General features: G+C 36.2%; 1 protein-coding gene across 16 annotated transcripts in view; it reads left to right on the forward strand.

The window, feature by feature from the left end:
- BAZ2B (bromodomain adjacent to zinc finger domain 2B) overlaps positions 1-20,534 on the forward strand; it is a 110,604-nt gene that overhangs the window by 15,249 nt on the left and 74,821 nt on the right. The window contains exon 1 of one of the 16 annotated variants that reach the window (XM_063161439.1): positions 10,088-10,104. The exons of the other annotated variants lie outside the window; for them this stretch is intronic. The gene's annotated coding sequence lies outside the window, so the exon portion shown is untranslated. Of the gene's footprint in view, positions 1-10,087; positions 10,105-20,534 lie in introns of those variants that run through there. 16 annotated transcript variants of the gene reach the window in all.

Genomic DNA, 20,534 nt, shown 5'->3' on the forward strand with positions numbered 1-20,534 from the left:
TATTTACACTGTCAAATTCTCCCTTACCCAAAATCTGAGGGGAAAGGGAGAAGGGTTGATTTTTCCTTAAGTAAAATTTGCTCCTTTGTTTTTTCCCTGAAAACCAACAGTTATTTCCATTCAAATTTATCCATGCCTAAACAAAATACTCAATATTTGTGTGTGTAGCTCTATTCTGTCAACTATATTTTGCATGGTAGCAGAGAGCAACATAATTTCTCTGTTCCAGAATTTTTAGTGATTGTCTCTGTTGCAGGATTTGCTTTGCCTTTTAGTTTCAGGGAAATGAACCCTCTGTAGCAGTACCCTGTATTTAGAAAAATCTGTGGAATAGACTTTACCACTGGTATGGATTTTTTGTTTTTTTCAGGCAGCATGTTGGTACTTACCATGTGATCTGTTAAATCAACTATATATGCCTGGTAGGTGGCTCATGTCATGCCCTGATGACTTAGGGATAAGCTACAGAAGATGTCCATTAGTACTGTTGGGTTTTTTTGTGATACAGGTTTTTTTAATTACCTTTTATACACTTGGACCAATCTAAAGCCTTTTGTTGTTCCAGAGGAGTAATATATTAGAATTACTGTATTAATAAAATCTGTTAACTAGGGTTTTTTTTCAATGGTTGTAATTCCATCATCAAATACATAAAGTGTATGTGTGTGTGTATGTGTATATATATAAACATACTGTCATCTTCAAAATTAGGAAAACCTGTGTTTCCCTTTGGTCTTTGCAATGCTAAAGTTAGTTTATCAGCTGCACTGCTTTGTTTTGTAAGGCAGTAAACTTTAATATAATACATGTTAAAAAACAAACAGAAAACCCCCAATAAACCCCTGTTTGTAATGAAGCCCTCTGTTTTTTCTTTTTTAGCGGTTGTTTTGAAAAGTAATGCTGCCTAGTACTAGACACATAACTAGGAAACACTCTGATTCATTAGCTTGTAATTTTTGTGATTAATCAGAAGTGTTTCGATCTAAATGTAGTGTTATGTAAACTGATAAAGATGACTACAAGATTTTTAATGTAAATAAAGTATTTTACTGAACATTGTAAAATGAAGATAAAATATTTGAATGAGACATGAGGTGTTTTATTATCCCAGCTTCTTTGAATCCTGATCTATTTTCCTTATTGTACTAGTTATATTACTAGACATTTGTTGTTGGCATGTTTCAATACAAGGCTATCCAAGTCAGATGTGAATGTGTGCCTCTTCTGTCAAAGCATGAAGTCAGACTCTGGTTCTCAAGAGCAGAATGCAGGAGTATGCATTAGGAAATGGACAAGAAGGAATGTGGTATAGTTAAGGACTATGTGATATGTGAAGTAACTGTTATTCTGGTTGTTTTGTATGACAGCTGCCAGTGCAGGAGTCTGATTGTTGTCCTGGAAGAAAGAGTGAGAAGCCTAAAATGGTAGGGTTTTTTTTTCCCCTTCCCTGCTGAAAGGGAATGGTGTTTGAATATTGTATTATGTTGGCTTTGTTTGTGGATAGATGGAAACTGTAGGTCCCTGTGAGACTATTCCAGTGTCAGAAAATGTTACATATGTGCTTAAGGAAGATACTACTATCTTGGGCAAGAGTGAATTAGAAATGCAATAAATTATTGTTCTTCCTTAACGTGTATTTATAGGTAAATAAATATCTATGGGTATTTATTTTATAGATAAAAGCCATCTCTATTGCTAAAATGATCTTATTTGTTAAATCTGTTCCTGTTTTATCTGATGCACCTATAAAATATAAGTCATTATATGTAGTAAATGGTTTGATCCTGGCATTATCAAAGGTACTTTTTCTGGAAATGGATTTATTCTTGTCCTCCAGTACTTCTTTGCCAAATAAGCCTTCCAGTACATTACTTAGGATTATTTTTCCCCAGATTTTAATTTGTAAGTTCTTCTTTATGAAAATCCATTATGTCCTACTTGCTTCGGGTTATGTGGTTTCTTGTGTACTTATGTGGAAAAATTGTTTTATGTATGTGTAGTCCATCAAGAGAATAATTACAAGAAACTGTAAACAGTTCTATCTGTGTTTCTGCCTCAAAATGCTGCTTCTGCATTAGGTTTAAATTAACTCTTCAGTGTCACACAATATGGGGAATCTTTTTCTGTCATGGTATCTTGGGCTCTGAACGCCAGGTGATTGGTGGGACAGGTTTAACTGAGATATTGGGAAGGAATTCTTCTTCATGAGTGTGCTGAGGCCTTAGCACAGAGAAGCTGTGGCTGCCCCATCCCTGGAAGTATCCAAGGCCAGGTTGGACAGGACTGGGAGCAACCTGGGATAGTGGAAGGTGTCCCTGTACATAGATACATATACACATATATACATACATCTTCGAAAATTTATTTTTACAAGTTGGATTAATGGTTTTGTAGACAGGCGGGGCAATGTTTCTGTGACTGATGTAGAAGTATAAAGACAGAAGATCTGGTACAAAGGATGTTTAAATGTAGCTGTGCTTGATAACCAATTAATTTCCAATGTCATTTGGTTGAAATGCTTTAGCATGCAGTGGTAATTCCTTTTATTGGAGAAGAGACAAAATGTTTACTGTTTGTCACATCACAGCATCTCAGTTTTGGAGATCAAACTGTTTTTTAAGGACCTGGAAATAATATCTTTGCATGGAAAGAATTATCTTCTGTTACAGTTTTCAGAATAAGACTCTTATATTAGCTTGTGTACTTGAAATAATCTAATTGTGAATCAAACCTATATTTCATACTTTTTCTAACCATTTGTTGCTGGTCTTCAGTGCTGGGAAACTTAATAAAAGTGAATTATTGGCATTTTAGATATGCCTTAACTATGTGCTGCCTCTGTGATAAACAAATTCCTAATAAAGATACCTGTACCTTCATCATCATCTTCATCCTAATAGTCTCACTTAATTCCTGTGAGACTTTATGGTTGCATTGCATTTTTGTTCTTAAGTAACTCAATCTATTAATTGGAAAAAAAAAAAGCCTTTTGATACTTTCTGATAGCTTTGTTTTTTTTCTTATTTTCTTCCTTTGTCAGATTTTTTTGTTCTTGCTTTCTCTGTCTTTTCTCAGCTGTGTTTGTGTCTGTGTAATTATTGCCTTTATGATTGCCTAGGAGTCATGTACAATGCAGTGGAGCTTTGTCTGTGACTGGGGCACTATGCAAAACAATTCCTGTGTCTTTTTGGCAGACGCAGTAATTGTCTGGAGCAGCTAGCTCTGCGAATACTGAAGCCATGTCTCGCTGCTCCCCTCTTGTTTGCAAGATCTTCCAGCATTGCAGAGCAAATATGCAGTCTCAAGGTAGCAGTCAGTCTTCAAAGAGAGGATCAGGTCCTACTAGTGCAGTAATTCTTAGACTTTCTCTTTTTCTGTAGCTTGAAATGGGTGTTAAAGGCTGAAATGGCACTTTGCTAGAAGAAAAAATTATTTTCACATTTTGTAGTTTTCTACTGAAGGTGACCACAGGAAGAGGAGCCGTTTTGGATTTTTACCGACAATGGTTTTTTTTCACTTTGTACTGGCATTATAGAGTCGTGAACCAGCATGTCCTCACTTGTTAGAGAGTAGCCTTGACACAATTTTTGTTTCTCAAATGCACGGAAGTGACACTTAGGGAGGTTATATGGAATGGCCATGCTTTTTAGTCCTAAGTGTGCCTGCTGATACCTGGAAGTGCTGAGTCAGAGAAAAAATCTGTCATGTCTGTAGAATGTGGGAGTTGAATGAAAACTAAGTAAAGTGATCCAAAAGCCTTTCAGCACTTTTGGGCAAGCTTTGCTAGAAGATCATTTTTTCACAAGTGTTGAATCTTGATCAAAATATCTAATTATGATGTAGGTAGGCCATGTCATAGCTGACATCTTTGCTTTCAGCCATCATAACAGTGAGAAGTCCTGTTATGGAAAGGTTCATGGCGTAAGTGTGTCCGATGTGCTGACAGAGCTTTGGCAGTCCACGCAGCTTTTGTTTCTTCCACAGTGCCTTCTTTTTCTGAGCAGCCAGGTGTTGGAATCTCACCTTGTCGAGCTGCACAAAATGGTCAACAATGTGAATAAACCTCCATAGCTCAGCTTTCTGAACTTTCTTGCTTTTTAGCTTGATCTAGAGAACAATTATGCAAAAAAGTGGTGTGTTTTGCAGGCATATTTTACCTGAAAAATGCAAAAAAGGACTTTAAAAAGTTGAATTTGTTTTTTAATACTACTGAACTAAATAAAGCCTTCAGTTGATGGTTTTGCTTTTGTGGTTTTTATACTGAAGCAGAAATAAACTCAAAGGAGGAGTGTCTTTATTCTTCACATAGTGAAGATTGGCATGGAGATTTTTCAGCATTTGGAGATCAAATAATGAACAATTGCTTTAGTATGAGAATTATTAATATTTTTCAAGTTTCAATATTTTCATTTGAAGATGGTCAAACAAGTTAAAATTAATAGAGACTTAAAGAAATATGACAGTTCAAAGGATAATAAGGATTCTGTCTAGAAGGTATTTACTTTGGTATGATTGTACGGTTTTGTGCCAGGGAAGGCTTAGATTGGATGTTAGGAACAATTTCTTCCCTGGAAAGGGTTGCCAAACCCTGGCACAGGTACTCAGGGCAGTAATGGAGTCCCTATCCCTGGGAGCATTTAAAAGCCATGTGGCACTTGGAGACGTGGATTAGTGGTGGCCTTGGCAGTGATGGGGGGGAACAGTTGGACTCGGTGGTCTTGGAGGGCTTTTCCAACCTAAGCAATTCTGTGTAAGTGGATCTCTGTACACAATGATTGAATATGAGAGATGTCTCCAGCTGCATGGATCAAATTACTTGGATAAAAAATATACAGTGAAACTATGTGTGAGCCCCAGTCAGGCAGTTTGGGGCCAATTCTTAGTTCCTGTGTACACCATTCTAGCAGCTAACTAACCTCCGTATTTCCTCTATGACCGAGAAGTATAGTCTGCCCACTGCAGAATCAGGTACTAACCTAAGGGTTTGTGTGGCTTCTGCTTTCAAAAAGCAGTGCTGCCATACTCACTGTAAAAGTATGGCTTCTTGCACTTAGGACATTAGTCATAAAAATGGACAACTCACATTTGCTGCTGAAAAGATGATTTCTTAGTACAGTGAAATTGATTTAACATTTCTTATCTTCATTCTGTTTATACAAACTTAAAATGTGGGTAAAGGCCTTAGTTTTTCTCCCACTTCTAGAATTTTGTCTAATGTAGGTGAAGAGTGGGCAGTTTTTTGATGACTGATAAAATAATAATATGAGAAAACGTGATACTTTTGGGGAGTAGGAGTTATGCCTGTGGTTCTACACATCATAATCTGAGGAATGTTCAATTGCAAATGACTGGAAGAAACAAGAACATCTTGAAGAAATGAAGCTGAATGTAACTAGACCGTATCAAAGATCCTTTAGAGTGTGGGGGTTTTTTTTGGTGGATCCCCACTTCCTGCCCCCTCAGTTGCATTGTTTCTGTTTAGAAGGTGCAGCAAGAGCTGTGAAGAGCTTATCCACTGAAGGGTTGTGCCCAGTGGGGAAGCATGTGACAACTGAGTCTTCATGGGCCAGTACTTGAGAGAGTCACGGGGGTGAGTGTGTCTCTAGATGGGAGGCTGTTGTGCAGTGACTGTAGTGTTTCTCTTAGATGATTGTTGCATTGGGAACTCCTGGTAAGGCCTCATCTGGAATGTAGTTTATTTCTGTCTGTTCCAGAAAGATTGTTCATATTCAAGAACCATATTTGTAATATAGGTGAAGAGAACATACACTAGGATTTTGAGGGCAATCTGGAGATTTATACAAGAATTTGAAAGAATTTAAACTGCTTTAGTTTTAGCAAAATTTAAACCTTGCATACTTGTGACCCATGGTGCACAAGCTCCCAAAAAAAAAGTGTAAAGAACATAGAAATTGCTGGATTCAAGCAAATAGAGTGAAGCTGATGAAGAGCAATTTTAAGATGAAAACCTGAAGGATGTAAAGATTGGAGAAGGAAACCAAATTCGAAGGTGATATTTTATCTATTAGAAGAATTGTGTGATGTGGGATAGGAAGGAAGTAAATTTGACCCAGAAGTTAGTTTCAGTTCTGTGCTCTTTCCATACTGGTTCACCAGTTTGTTGAAGACGGCAGGGGGAGAATTGCAAGCAGTCAAAACCCAACAATCTTTTAAACAAAATTAAACCCAGAACCCAAAGTCTTAGAGAAGGCAATTGGTTTCTGTTACTTAAAAGTTCTTCATGCCAACTGATGCATAAATATGATGATGCAATACTGAACTCCTGTTGTACTATCAGTTTTTGAAATCATAAGGGATAATTTGGCTTTGGCAGTTTCAACATTTTCTGATATTTTTTTTGGTTGATCTTTTGCTCTAAATTCATTTTTTTGAATGATTGGTTCTCCAACATTAGTTCACCAGAGGAGATGAGTCTTAAAAAAACCTGTTAAAGTATGTGTGTGTGGTTTTTTATATCAAGGTACTTTTCTAATACTGTGTTTGGGCCCATGACTTCTCTCTTTCTTTTGACTATTCAGTGGAAGGGGTTTTCAAGAAATATATTGTCATGTACTAGTCTTCGGTAGGTATTGATGACTTTTCTGCTTTTAAAACGACCAAAACTACTAAAAATGGCATGTCTTGTCTTACACAGAGAAACTTGCTTCAGTTTTTTTCAAATGTTCAGGTAAGTTCAAGAGAATAAGGGCCCCCCATTTTATCAAATGTTCTTTCTCTAGGGTTTTTGGCAACTACTGGTTCCAAATATTAATAGAAGTATGAAACTGATTGATAATACTCCCTAATCTCACTTTCTCAGTCTTTTATAAATGCTACAACTTCAATAGCTTTCCTGTCACAGTAAGCTTTCAGAGCAGACAAGTTCTGAATTAATGAATGAAAGCCAGGAGGAGTGTAACCTCATAGCAGTGGTCTTTCAGTCTTTGTTTGCAATGTAATTAAGAAGGGCACTAAGTTTTTAGAAGACAGGCATATCTTTAGTAGTATGTTTGCTTTGGAGAAATAAGCAAATTACCATCAAGATAGAAAATGTCTTCCCTCACAGCTTTATGAAAACGTTTTATTTTGCTGCATTCTGCGGTGCTTTCAGATACAAGTTTGGATTTAAATGAGAAGATGCCATTCCCAGAATGTAAACCAGTTATTCTAATCTTGCTTAAAAACCCACCTTGCAAAGTGATAAGAGTAACAAAGGTGGGAATTCACCTCATCCTGACTTCCCACTGAAGTCACACCTTAATTAGCTTCATATATGTGCTAATATTAAGCACAGGAAGCTTCCTTTGTCTTTACTTTTACACAGTAAGGAAATAAAGCAGGGAAGCCTGATTAGGTGACATTAATGTTGCATAGTCAATATTGAAATTCGAAAACAATAAAATCACTCTCGTCCATTGTAAGTGTCCCATTCTCCGTTGACCACTCTCAGGTTTCTGTTGCTGTTGTGGTTTTAGGTTTGTTTGTTTGTTTTTGTTTTTTGTTTTAAATACTCAACTTCCACCTCTCTCCATTGTTATTGAGTATGGAATGTTGGCTGTTTCTGGCCTTTTATTCTTAATTTGCTTTAGGATTTTGTTTGTGTCTGAGGATATTTTGTTTTACACTTTCTAATAATTGGTTCTAAAAACAAATCAAAAAAAGAAACCACAAACAAATGCTTGTAGGGCCTTAATGGAATAAGTGGAAGTACTGAAAGGAAGAAGAAACTAGTGTCAAGGACTTCCAGTATTTGACAGTTAAATAGTTAATCCTGAGCTTGTCATGTTTGTGTGTGTACAGTTATGTTAAGAAAGAGAATATTTAATCTGAAACAATATTCTTTGGTCCATTAGCGTATTTTTTTACTGTATGGAGAAGTTAATGTTGTATAATTTCTTTCAGTTCTTGCCAAATCATATCTTTGCTATTGAGTTTTACCTTGGTTTTCCGTTTAGGGCATCTGTTTATTCTGTACATTGGACACTGGGGCCAAAGCCAGTCTGTGTGCTTTTAATCAGGGAGCCATAGTAGACCCTGTTTTTAAAACTATTTCATGACTTGATTCAAGGCTGAAGAAGCCGTGGCTGTGCAGTATCCCTGCCTGCCAGGTGCTTGAGTAGCTGGTTATCCTTCTTGGCAAGCAGGAACCTGAAGAACTTTTTTTCGCTGCCTTCTGCTGAACCTCTAACCTTTGTCCCTAAGTTCAGGTCTTGGGGGACTATTCAGTGCCTTCAGGACTGATTCCAAACCCCTAATTCAGCAGTGCCGCAGAAATGTATGTAGTCAGAAGTAGAATATACTTGCAGAATATTAGCTGAGAGCAAGTACTTGAGCTTTGAGCTTCAGTTAATGCAGGAAGTGCCATGTTTCCAACTTAAGAAAGGAAATACACCTGTGTTTTCTGCATTTGGGAAGACAATTCAGGGCTCTAGTCAGCCAGCAGGATGATTGAGAGTGTAGCAAAATGCATACTTTTTAAGCTTCCCCTCTCTCAAGTGTCAAGTTGTGCTCCAGTTGTTTAAATTGTATAATTACTGTGTGGTATCTTCTATCTTCTCCCTTGTTTTGGTTCCAGTAGGTTGGGATTTTTTGGTGATGTCAAAGTATGACAGTAAACTAGAGAAGGTGAATATCAATGTTCAGATTTCCCCTTGGGAGAATAAACATGATACCTTTCCTTTATGGGTTCTTGATGTTGCCACTGACTGTTGTGAGGAGAGTTTTGTTCTTGGCTGTCCTTTGTCAAGGGAGAAAAATAGCTATTGCTTTTCTGGCAGGCATGGGTGTTTAGGTTGACATTGATGGTCAGAAGAAACAAAAAAAAGCAGTTGGAGTTAATGCCCACACATTTCCAGGTTGTAATTTAAGATTACATTAAAAAAAAGTATGGCTGCAGTTGATGCAACTGCCTACCTAGATTTAAATTAGCTAGCTTGCCTAACTCTTAAAGAAGTTCTTACTCATGTAGATGACTGAAGTTTTGTTTGTGTTAGCTTATTTGTGTGCTTTCCTGTCTGTGCCACTGTGAGATATGTGAGAGCTTTATGCTCCCAGCAGTGTGATGCCGTAGAAAAGGATCTAGAGTAAAAATACCTGTTTTTCTATACATTTGTTTTCTGAAAAGCATTCTGTCTAAAAGCTCTAATCAAGGCAAACCCAGAGAAAAATCCTGAAATGCCATTTTACTCTAGCATTTTGATACGTCGGCAAATTATGCCGCTTTGCTTAGTTAAAATTGTCTCAGTGTAGCTGCAGAGAGCGCCTTCAAGCTTTATAAAGCAAGTCCACATTTAATTTTACAGAAGACATTTTTAAAGTACCAAGCTGTAAAATTTCACTCAATCTTTACATGTCTTCAGTGAAAAAAAAATCAGAAAATCCCAACAGTATTGGATTTCTACTACTATAGCAATAACATTGTTCTGAAATGGAAATGTTGCATCTGTTTTGCTGTTTTCGGTGTCCTATGCACTGTGTGTGAGCTAGGTGTTCAGAAAAACTTGATCTGCCCAGGAAGAAAAAAAGTCTGGGAAGTAAACAATCCAAACAAGTGCTGAAAATTATTTTGAGTTTGAAATTTTCAGTGCAGTATGTGTGGTTGTGTACTGACACACAGATGCTTCTGAATTCTCATAGCATGAGAAGAATTCGAAATCTGCATGCTAGAAGGCATCACTAATGGAATGAAACTCTGGTTCCATTATTGAAAATAACATTTTCCATTATTTTTTGGGAATTACTTTGCATTTTGACAGATTCCTTTGGCTTACTGTGTTTATCAAAGGGGTGCCTGTTGTACTGTATCATTCACAATTTAGTTATAGTAAAATGGGTATGTGTATTTAAGCAGATGGTTGCAAAAAAAAAAGTGTTACTATGTAAATTTATCTTCAATTGTTCCTCTTGTAATGGCTTCATATCTGGCACACAGTGCTTTCAGTGTGCTGGAAATGCCTCATGTACTTTTTAAAAAGAAATTTTAGTGTTTTGTTTGATGTGTCTTTGTCCTTGCAGAAGTTGCTTGATGACTCAGTTGATCATGAGTTGTTTTCTGTTTTCAGGTGGCTGAACAGCAATGTCGCACAACTGACCACGTTGGTCATAGTAAGTAAGCTGTAGCAGTAAGCATTCTGATAGTTCTCTGAGAAGCAAAACTCATACAGGGAAAAGGAAAATATTATTTACTGAATGGTCTAATGCTAAATTCTTCATCCGGGTCATGATTTCAGCCCGACATTAGGTACAGCCTCAGCTAAAACTTATGGATCAGTCTAAGTAAAACTTAGTCTGTGGGTGCAATTATTTTTGTGACTTCAGGTTTAGCTGTTGAGAAGGTCTTCAACAATTAACATAATACTGTTATCATTCTTTCTGGATTACTTTGTATGTAGGCTTGAAATATAAATTTGATAGCATATAATTTTAGTGTATACCTTTAATGAGTTTGGTGTCTCTTGTACAGTTTACAGAGTACTTAAAACTAATAGAGAGTTTGTGCTGCGAGGTGAATTCCAAAATCAGTTTTAGCAACTTTGAAAGGCATTTTGCACAGTCAGAGAATATGTGATACTTTGCTAGATGATAAACATGAGTTTTCTTGTATTACTAGACTGGGCGATAACAGTGGAGTTTTATGTCTTAACAGCGACCTTCTGGACCTCATCCCAGATGTAACTTTGCAGTTATAGAGGTGAAATGTGCACTGACAGTAGAGAAGAAAAGCCTAAAACAATAATTTATGCATGCTGGTTAAAATAATTTGTAAGATTAAATTTAAAAGGCTCAGGTTTCAGAAGTGCTTTCTGTTCAGTGTGGAAGGAGCTGTGGCCGCTACTACGTGTGTCTTAATGTAATGTTTGTGGGGATGGCAAGGGCACCGCCTGCTAAATTCAAAGAACGAATTGGTTAATACGAAGAGAGCAGATCTAAACTGGAGGGATCTGGACTGAAATGAAATAGAGTACAAAAGAGCAGTTTTCTAGTGAACACATTGCTTGGCAGGCAGTGATAGGCGAGCAAGTAAGGGTGGGAGGTATGATAGCCTGCTATTTCAAAATCATGAGCAGCATCCTGAACCATTAAAAAAAATCAAAAAGTAGAACTAAGAAACTCATTAAATAATTTGTAATAACAGAAATAGGAAGGCTTTATCTGTATTTAATGCTTAGTGCAGAATCAGCTATTGTGAAACTTCCTCTAATGTGGTGATGTACTGCCAGCTTCTGTAACCTTAGCTGGTTTTAGTGAAAAAGCCTTCATTTAACAGAAGCTTAACCCCGTTGTTTTTTTGTTAATGTGGTAATGTTTTTTGCTGGGATGTATTAACAGTGCTACTTTCCCAGCCTCCAGTGATTGGAAGGATGTAGAAACTTTATGGAAGAAGCTTCCAGTTTTGCAGAGGATAAGGGGATGGAACACATAATTGGTATTAAACATTACCTGTATGTTTGGCTTTGAAAAGCTAAACCTGCTAGCTTTCTGACTTGAGAAATTTTGTTTTAAAAAAGGTCCTTTACCTTGGAAAGGAGATAGAATTCTGCTAAGAACACAGGTGCATTGCTTGAGTTAAAAGTTTGTCCTGACTTCTGAACCCTCAAGTGTTACAAAGGCTCCTTCCTCCTTAATGCTCTGGGAGTTATTATCTATGAGTCCTACTCGTAGGGGCAACAAGTCCTCCTCTGTGGGGCAGTTTTTCCTGCACCTCAAGTGTGGAACGAGAACTGCTACTGGCAGCAGCTGACCACTGTTACTCTGTGGAGTCATCAGGATGAATGCTGAAGAAAAGAGTGCCTTGCTCAGGAAAATGAGAAAAATGCTTCATAAATGGTCAAGTTGACATGCATGAATTTCGTCTCTTTAAGTATGCAGTTGGAGAAGAACAGGAGGAATTTATAGAAAGATTTATGCTTTTTGGTGAGTTTTCTTGTAGGCATTACAAAATAACAGAGAAACAATAGCCAGGTGTAGATATCTTTATTTCAACAAACTTCATTTTGCTGCTGGCTGTTAGTACTAACTCAGTGTGCCAGTTTATTTTCTTTGTGTGTTTGTCCAACCATGCTTAATTATTTTCTGAGCGATGAAAAATATCAAGCCTCTGAATAATAATAAAAAAATGTATCCTTAATAATCTAACATTTTTGTGAGTACAGTCAATTCTTTAGCTTACAGAACATACTGTCTTCGCTATGGAAGCAATAATAATCCTTGCATCCAAACAAAGAAATGGCACTTCAGTGTGCCTTGGGTTGTAACAAATAGGTCGATGAAGGGAGAACTTGAAAAGATTGGGAAAAATGGCAAGTAATAATTCCTTCTGTGTTGTCATTTGTGGTGTTGGTGGTTGGTCTGTTTGTTTGGTGAGATTTCTTTTTCTTTTCATGTTACAATGATGCCGTTTTAGATAGTTCTTGTGGATGCTAATTTCTTCTCCCCAAATACAAATTTTTTTAAATTCCTAATTTTGTCTCCTTTTATTTGTACAAAAGGCAGCAGTGGTGAATTCTAACAGTCCCAATTTATTTGGAGAAACAGCTAATTTAGAATGTTGACAAAATACTTGAAAGTTTTGCAGATAATACTTTAAAAAAATTGTATATGGTTGTAACTAAGCAAGTTATTAATGGCTATAATTTAAAGAAAGAGTTCAGAGTAAAAGATCAGCTCAGCAGAAGGCTGAGCAAAATTTTCTGGACTAAAGTTAGGAAATTAAGAAGAGAGACCTCTTTGACAAAAATTGTCATGACAAGGTAAATGTCATGTTTTTGAGAGATGTTGCCATTACAGGAATACTGGTGTTGGGGTGAGTATGGTGATGAGCAGAAGCATCTTCATAGGGGAGATCTACACTTAGGGATTTTCCCCCCATTTTTTTAGAGGGGAGGGCAGAGGGGGGAAAAAAAGAGCAAAGAAAAGCAACATGTTAGAAAATTCAGAAATCAAGTGTCCTACAGAAAGTTTAAGTAGGGATTTAACAGGTTTTGAAAACGACCCATTTTCTTTTCAGTAACAAAGTATTCAGTGGCCTACTTTGAATTGGTGACTATGAGTGTGAAAGCAAACATCAACAAAAAATGAGTGTGAGTCTGACCCATGAAAGATTTCATGTATTTCAGTTTAAAATAAGGAAGCAATTTGCCAAGAAAAACTCTTACTTGAAATTTAAGTGTAGATAAATAATAGCCTGTTTGTAGCTAAATAAAAGAAGACTTGCAGAAACAAGCAAGTTAGGCAAACAGTTTTTATTTCACTTTATTTTTATAATACCATCTGTTTTATCACTTGCAGCTTCTATGTCTCAGAATAAAAGAAAATTAACAAAAACCAGGATTATTGAACCAGAAGTGAAATTTGGTAAGTCTGGGCAGCTAATGAGAAACTGTTGATAACAAGTTGGAACACACTTTACAGAGAAGTAGGGAGGAAAAAAGAAGAAAAAATTGGTCATTTCGGGTTAATAGAAGTAGTTCTATAGTTTTATGGCAGTTTGAATTGGTATCAGTACCTCCCTCTCCACAACTGTTCCCCTTCTCATCAAAAGTTAACTTAAGCATCTACATATATAGCTATATTTGCCTTTTTACATCATGTAATTACTCAAAAAGATGCAGAGAATTTCTGGAAATGTCCATTTGGTTGTGGAAAAAGTGCCTCTGTTTTTATATTCCCCCAAAACAATTCTGGTGCCTACAGTACAAGGAAAATGTGAAGCTGCTAAAGTAGGTCTAGAGGAGGCCACAACAGTGATCTGAGGGCTGGAGCCCCTGTGCTCAGGAGCCAGGCTGGGAGGGCTGGGAATGCTCCCCTGGAGCAGGGAAGGCTCCAGGCAGAGCTCAGAGCCCCTGGCAGGGCCTGAAGGGGCTCCAGGAGAGCTGCAGAGGGACTGGGGACAAGGGATGGAGGGACAGAACACAGGGAATGGCTCCCAGTGCCAGAGGGCAGGGATGGATGGGACACTGGGAACTGGGAATTCCTGCCTGGGCTGGGATTGCCAGAGCAGCTGTGGCTGCCCCTGGATCCCTGGCAGTGCCCAAGGCCAGGCTGGAGCAGCTGGGACAGTGGGAGTGTCCCTGCCATGGCAGGGTGAGACTGGATGGGCTTTATGGTCCCTTCTAAACAGAATCAGTCTGAGACTAGAAGAGGAGGCTGTTCATGGTTTGTGATAAGAATGTTTGAAAAGTTGCACTTTGGGGTTTTTTTAACTGTGTAGATGCATATACACTTAGCAAGCGCCAAAAAAATTTAAAAGCTTCCAAAACATGCCCCGCAGAACATGAGAATTTGCTTTCTTCATACACGTGTAACAGCTGGAGATCTAATTACATCTTCACTTTAGTATACTAACAATTAACATTGACGAAGAAACTAAAGATAATATGATTGCAACAGTTTCATGTGCTTGCAGTAATTATATTGAGCGTAAATGAAATGCAGGACAATTGTACCTTTTTTCTACTTGTTTTTATGTTATTATTTTTAGAAAATCATCTTATAAAAATTGGAAATAGTTTATTGCTGTATGTTGTCTGCAAATGTGGTTAGTGTGTATATACAAGTGTGTACTTGTATATCCTTCTATGTATTTAGATGCCTTTATTAGGTAAAACACCATGCTAGATCAAACAACTAAAATTACAAAAGTAAAACTACGAAAGGACTGAAAGTTTCAAGGAAAGAGTTAACGAACTGCGTATTTATCTGTGGAACAGATATTATTATAATTTTATTTTAAAGTAATAGTCTACATTTGATGTGTTGCAAGTTGTAATAGGAAGGCAGTTAAAAAATCAAAACAAAGCGTATAGCCCCTTTACTGACAGTTTCTGTAAGACTTACTCCCAATTTTGTTAATGCTTCTGCTACAAACCAGATTTAATAATGGTTATATGCTGAGGGGCAGATTCTAAATTAGTATTGTAAATCCACTGTTAGGAGGAATAAATGGTTTGTTAAACTTTACTGTACAGATGACAACTGGAGGAGCTCAGATGTAAATTCAGTTTTTGGTAGTATCACCGTGTTGTTTAGACAGCTGATTTATCTTTGCAATAGCAACATTCTGTTTGCACAAGAAAGTGTTTTTGTTGTTCACAGTTCCTTCAAGTTTAAAAGTTCAGAAATCTTTCCAAGTACATATGATTAGATTGGAGTTTGCACTTTGTTTGCTTTGGCTTTCTTACAGAAGGAAATGTTGTTAGCCTTTAAAAATAAAGCTTTGTCCACTTATGGGAAATGAGAAATATTTTTTCTTACTGAATTTCAGTTTTATTATACAGTAGCTCTGAAATTTAGATGTTCAGGTTAAGAAGACATTTCTAGTTGACTATTGAAAAGATATTTTTCCATAAGTAAATTGTTGGCACCTTCTTTCAATCTAATCTTCAGGAGTTTTCTGACTGATAACTCATCTTGAGTATTGTGTTCCTGTTTCAGCTAGAAAGCTTGTTTTAGTAGGACTCGACTAATTCACACAAGGAAAACTCCAAAAAGCCTGGTCTTTGTAAGGGCTGTGAGTTCAAGGAGGGAGGCGTATTGCATGTGGGGTTTTTTTTGCTATTTACCCAGACTACCATTGATAATTTTACATTTGATTCTTCAAAAGTTGAGATCATAAAATAGGTACTTTACAGGTGTTATGAAGTAAATTTTTCATAAAGATGCTTGTAAACTTCATCTGGTGTTCATATATTTTGCTCCTGTATACTTAGCATCTTGAGGGTTTGTATGGCAGTATTTGAAGTTCTGGATATCATATGTGATTACATACATATTTGTAATACAAAATTATTTATTCTGTGGTCCAGTTTCTCTGTGAAATCAAGCTGCAACTTTGCTCGTTTTAAAATCAGTCTAGAGTACTGACATTCATCTGCATTTTGAGACTCCAGAAGTTGCTATCTATGAGTGCCTGCATTAAAGTCATGTTGTAATGAGCCTGATGGAATATGAATTCTTGTACTTGACAGAGAGCGTACATGTGCATGTATGTGTGCGTATATACATGTTAGTGCTTAACAATATATATATGTGTGCCTGATTCATTTTATTGATCCAGGTATAATCTGTTTTGTATGAGGACCTAATTCATTAGGTATTCTTTTAGTAAATCAAGATTCTCTTTCCTCTTCTGACCTATCTCTAATCTGGATTTTTTAAAAAAAATCAGATTGTGTATGCATCAAGAGCTGAAAGTAGTTTTGCTAGTTTCAGTGAGGCTGTGATAGTTTATTCTGTGTAGTAGGTATCTTACCAGGCGTGTTTTGTTTATAAGGGAAAGAATAAAGTAAATTGTGATGGCGTGCATGTACATTATGTAAATACAGATGTTTTCTAATGAATTTTTACATGTTTTGTCAATAGTCAAAGGTTTTCTTTTTAGATTTTTCAAAGGTAATTTCTTTAGGGCAAACACAACAGGGAAAAGGATGTATACAATTTAGTTTTCATGTTCTTGCACAATTCAGAGGAAGTAAAGAAATTATGTATTAGAGTACACCTTAAATGCATATCAATTGAATAAAGCATGGGCTTAGAGATAGTTGAGGGTTATATGTATTATCTGCTTTAGATATTTTACAGAGGTGATGTCAAGGTGAAAGCATACTTGCGGAATGGTTGGAAATCATTGATATTCTGACTCTGAGGCTGTAAATGGCTCTGTGGCAGATGGAGGCTTTGTCAAGGAAGAAAAATGGCAGCTCTGCAACATCATAGACACTTTTGCTTAGCAGCTCAGCACATAGCCCATGACCTTCCAATGTTCAGGAGTTCCTCCTGTGCTTTAATAAATTGTCCTCTAGTTTTACTCCCGAAAAGTAGATAAATGGTAGTCATTGGAATTCAGTACAATTTGTAGTATTTCATTGTAAAAGAAGTATGTCTGCTTTATTGCTAGGTATTTAAAAGTAAGCTTTGAAGCATGCTTACAATTTCTGCATTGAAGTGCTAGTAATAGCATTTAACTAAGCACTGTGTACTGCTGAAAGTGTAGGTGTTAGTGTGCATGCATATGAGTACGAGTAAAGCAAACACAAAACCTGTATATGCAAACTGGGTATGTATATGTGTGTACTCTGTATGTCGGCGTGTATATATTTATGAATATTCTCTGGAATATTTGAAACACTATGAAATGGACAGTGTTAAATTTTGGAATATGCTTTTACTCTGAGTATCTATATCTGTGATTTATTGCAGCAATATATAGAATTTTAGACTATATACTGAAGTAGCTTCCTATTTGGAGTTCGGAGAGAATAAATACAAATAAATAAATTTCTGGATTAATGCTTTTTCTTATTGATAAAAATTCAAGTATGTTTTAGCATGCACTTGGCATTATCTTATTCTGTGTGATGTTGATACAGTTTCATTTATATTCTTGTCAATACTTTTAAAATAAGGGTTCACTTTCATTAGTAGAATAACTGGTTTCTGTGTTCTCATGCCTGTGAAATTTATGCCAAGTTGTGTGAGTTGTGAAGTTTTATGTTGTGTGCTTAAGGTATATGCATGATTGCTTAGTGTCAACAGCGATGTACCAGAATCCCATATTTCACATGTACAGTAAATTTGCACATCTTGTCATTCTCATTTGAATTAAGACTGTATCATTTAGCAGTTTTCTATATTCTTAGCTTTCATATCCACTAGATTGATCACTAATAAAGCCTGTGATGTCAGTTGCTGTAATATGTGGCTTCAAGAGCCTCTAAGATCTTGTAGAAGATGCTCAATTGGGCTGTTGATCTATATGACGTGGCAGTAAGTCATTGTTAAAAGTGCAAGCTTTTCTCAGCTATCATCTGCCAGCCATACTCTTTAGCCTACTTTACAATTGTTAGTTTCAGAAAGCAATCACAGGAGAAAACGACCCATCACTTTCAGGGCTCAGGGTTGTTGCATTAGAACTTCTTTATTTCAGAGCCTAGAGGTCATATAGTCCTTGTGTTTAAATTAATCATGCCTCCTGTGTCTCTTCAGCTTCAGTCGTTTTGAGATCTAATGTGGATGGCTTCATTGCAGAAGGATAAATGCTTCATAATTGAGAGAAGTGTTTTTGATAGTGTATGATAGTCTTCATACATCTTTTTATTGGGACGTGGTAATGTGTGAATGAGAGTAGGACCTCTTCATATGACATACGACAGGATGTTTGTATCCCGTAGCCACATATCTTTAAAACTGAGGAAAATGGAAGAAAAAATAAGGCCATGTGTTTCATGCCTTCAGCTTTCAAAGGCTCTTAATGACATTGGTGCTTGTTAACTTAGCAGTGGAGCTCATACAAAGACAGTTTATGGAAATTTTTGTGCTTTCAGTTACTTACCTACTTCATTATGTCCAATATCTTGGTAGTATTCCTGGGCCGTATAGAGACCATTTGATACAACTTGCTCCAGGGTTGCTTAAGTCCATATTCTGACATGTAATTATTTTTGTCCTCTATTTTTTCAGTGGTATTTGATGCCACTTTAAAAAGTGGCATAAAAGAAGTTTCTTTTGGACTTTTTTGATGTTGGGATGGCTGTTGTAACTATAGAATGCCTGAATGGCTTCCTTACATCCCCCAGATAAAATAAATTACAAATTGCTTCCATTTATTCCATGATAGTTGTGAGCAATTTTTGTATACTAGAGTAAGTAATTATTTGCCCTTTCCTTTTCATGGAGTTACGGTTTTGTAGTGTTAATTAAAAAAAAAAAAAAGAGAAGAACACTCATACCCACCCAAGCAAGCACCATGTAATGGGTGACCCCCCTCTCTCACCCGCTGCTGCAAAAAAAAAGCCAACCCTACCAAACATTTGTTCCCTATTGTTTTGTATTAGGTTTTGGTATGACTTTGGAGCTTATCAACAATAATACTCACTTGATAGTACCATATGGCCACAATGTGTTATTTGTATTAATTCAATAGAAAAAAAAATCTGTAAAATGAGAACAGTAGAAGAAATTAGTGCGCTGTATTCTTGTTTCAATAGTTTTGGGGTGATTTCAAAACATGCGTTTAATACTTTTGGAGCTAGAGGTGCAAATAGATTGCTTTTTATCTATGAAGTATAAGACAGCCTATAACCTGCAAAACCAAAATATAATATTGGTATAATGAGAGAAAAATGTCTTTTAAAATACATTTGTAATTTTTAATTTTTTATAGTCACCTCAGAGGAGTAGCATAAATAATTCCAGTCTGTATTCATCTCTTTTTCAGTAAAGTGTTTTATGTACCTGTTATATATAGAGCATACTTTAACATACTGTCACTTGCTGGATTGTTTTAGTTTTTTTCATTATGGTCTTGCATGTTCAGGCAAAGAAAATACATCTGTACTCATGTAATGATGCTTAATTCTGTCCTGTTTAATCATTAGATAAATAGAGAGGCTATTTTTCTAAAATGTGGTGTTCTGTTAAATTCTTGTATTAAGGGGTGTGCAACTTGAGCTATGGAAGTATAGTTTGTTCCAAGTGACAGCCAGTTTTTATTAGATGTTCCTGCAGTTTTACAGAGGAAAACTCCTTTGTTTCTATAGTACCCGTTGATTTTTCTTTCAAGGCTACATTCACAATGCTGATAGAAGCTGTGCAATTAGAATCTACATTTAGTAGTAAGCAGAGAAAGAAATTTTGTAAAATAATAGGTGTTATACATACAGTGTTGAAATATTGTGCAGTATTGCTGTACTTGAAACACTGAAACCAAGAGGATAGAATACTTGAAAGGTCGAAAAATGAGAGAACAAATGATGCAAAAAGAAAATGACACTGAGGTCTTGGTTTAATACAAATGTATTCCAGGTTGATGGCTGATTTCATTAGCAAATCTCATTGTTATGCAATGTCTGTTCTTCTGCAGCAAAATGAATATTGTATTCTCAGAGTGTCTGTGTGTGTATGTGTACTTTGATGATAGATAAAGAATATTTTTATTATTGTTCCAAGCTTTAAAAACTTCTGAAATATAGTTTCAAAGTAATTTATTTTCAAATTTCCAATAATGTGGTAAGTTAATGGTTATTTTTATGGAAAATAGCAGTTTAACTCTACTTCTATGTGCATTTCTCTACCTATGTGATCTTTTCTCCAAAATCTTGTTTGACCAAATAGCAATTAATACTTAATTTATCCCCCCAAGCACATACATGTAAAGAAAATTAAGAATATTGGTTTCTGTAATGCTTTTCAAAATGGATGATAGTAGTGTATGCAGAACATGGAAATAAACCTCATCTTGGTGTCAAATCTCATAAAACTCAAATGACTAAATTTTCATAGATTATATTGAAAAATATCAGCAAAACTTTATGGTAAGATGTATCAACTGTATCATGAAATTACACTATTTGGTACATAGGACAGTGTGTTCCTTGACATCCTGATATGGTTTTGTTTGGGGTTTTTTAGTTTGTTTTTTTCAAGTTGCTAGTTAAAACCATTTAGTAATGCTAAGAATGAAAAGGAGTATCCGAGAAAGCTTTGATACAGGAAAATGAAAATGTGCTGAAATTCAGGTTTTTTTTTTTCTGTGCTCT

Source organism: Melospiza melodia, chromosome 8 (assembly GCF_035770615.1).
Source record: "Melospiza melodia melodia isolate bMelMel2 chromosome 8, bMelMel2.pri, whole genome shotgun sequence".
Lineage (NCBI taxonomy): Eukaryota > Metazoa > Chordata > Aves > Passeriformes > Passerellidae > Melospiza > Melospiza melodia.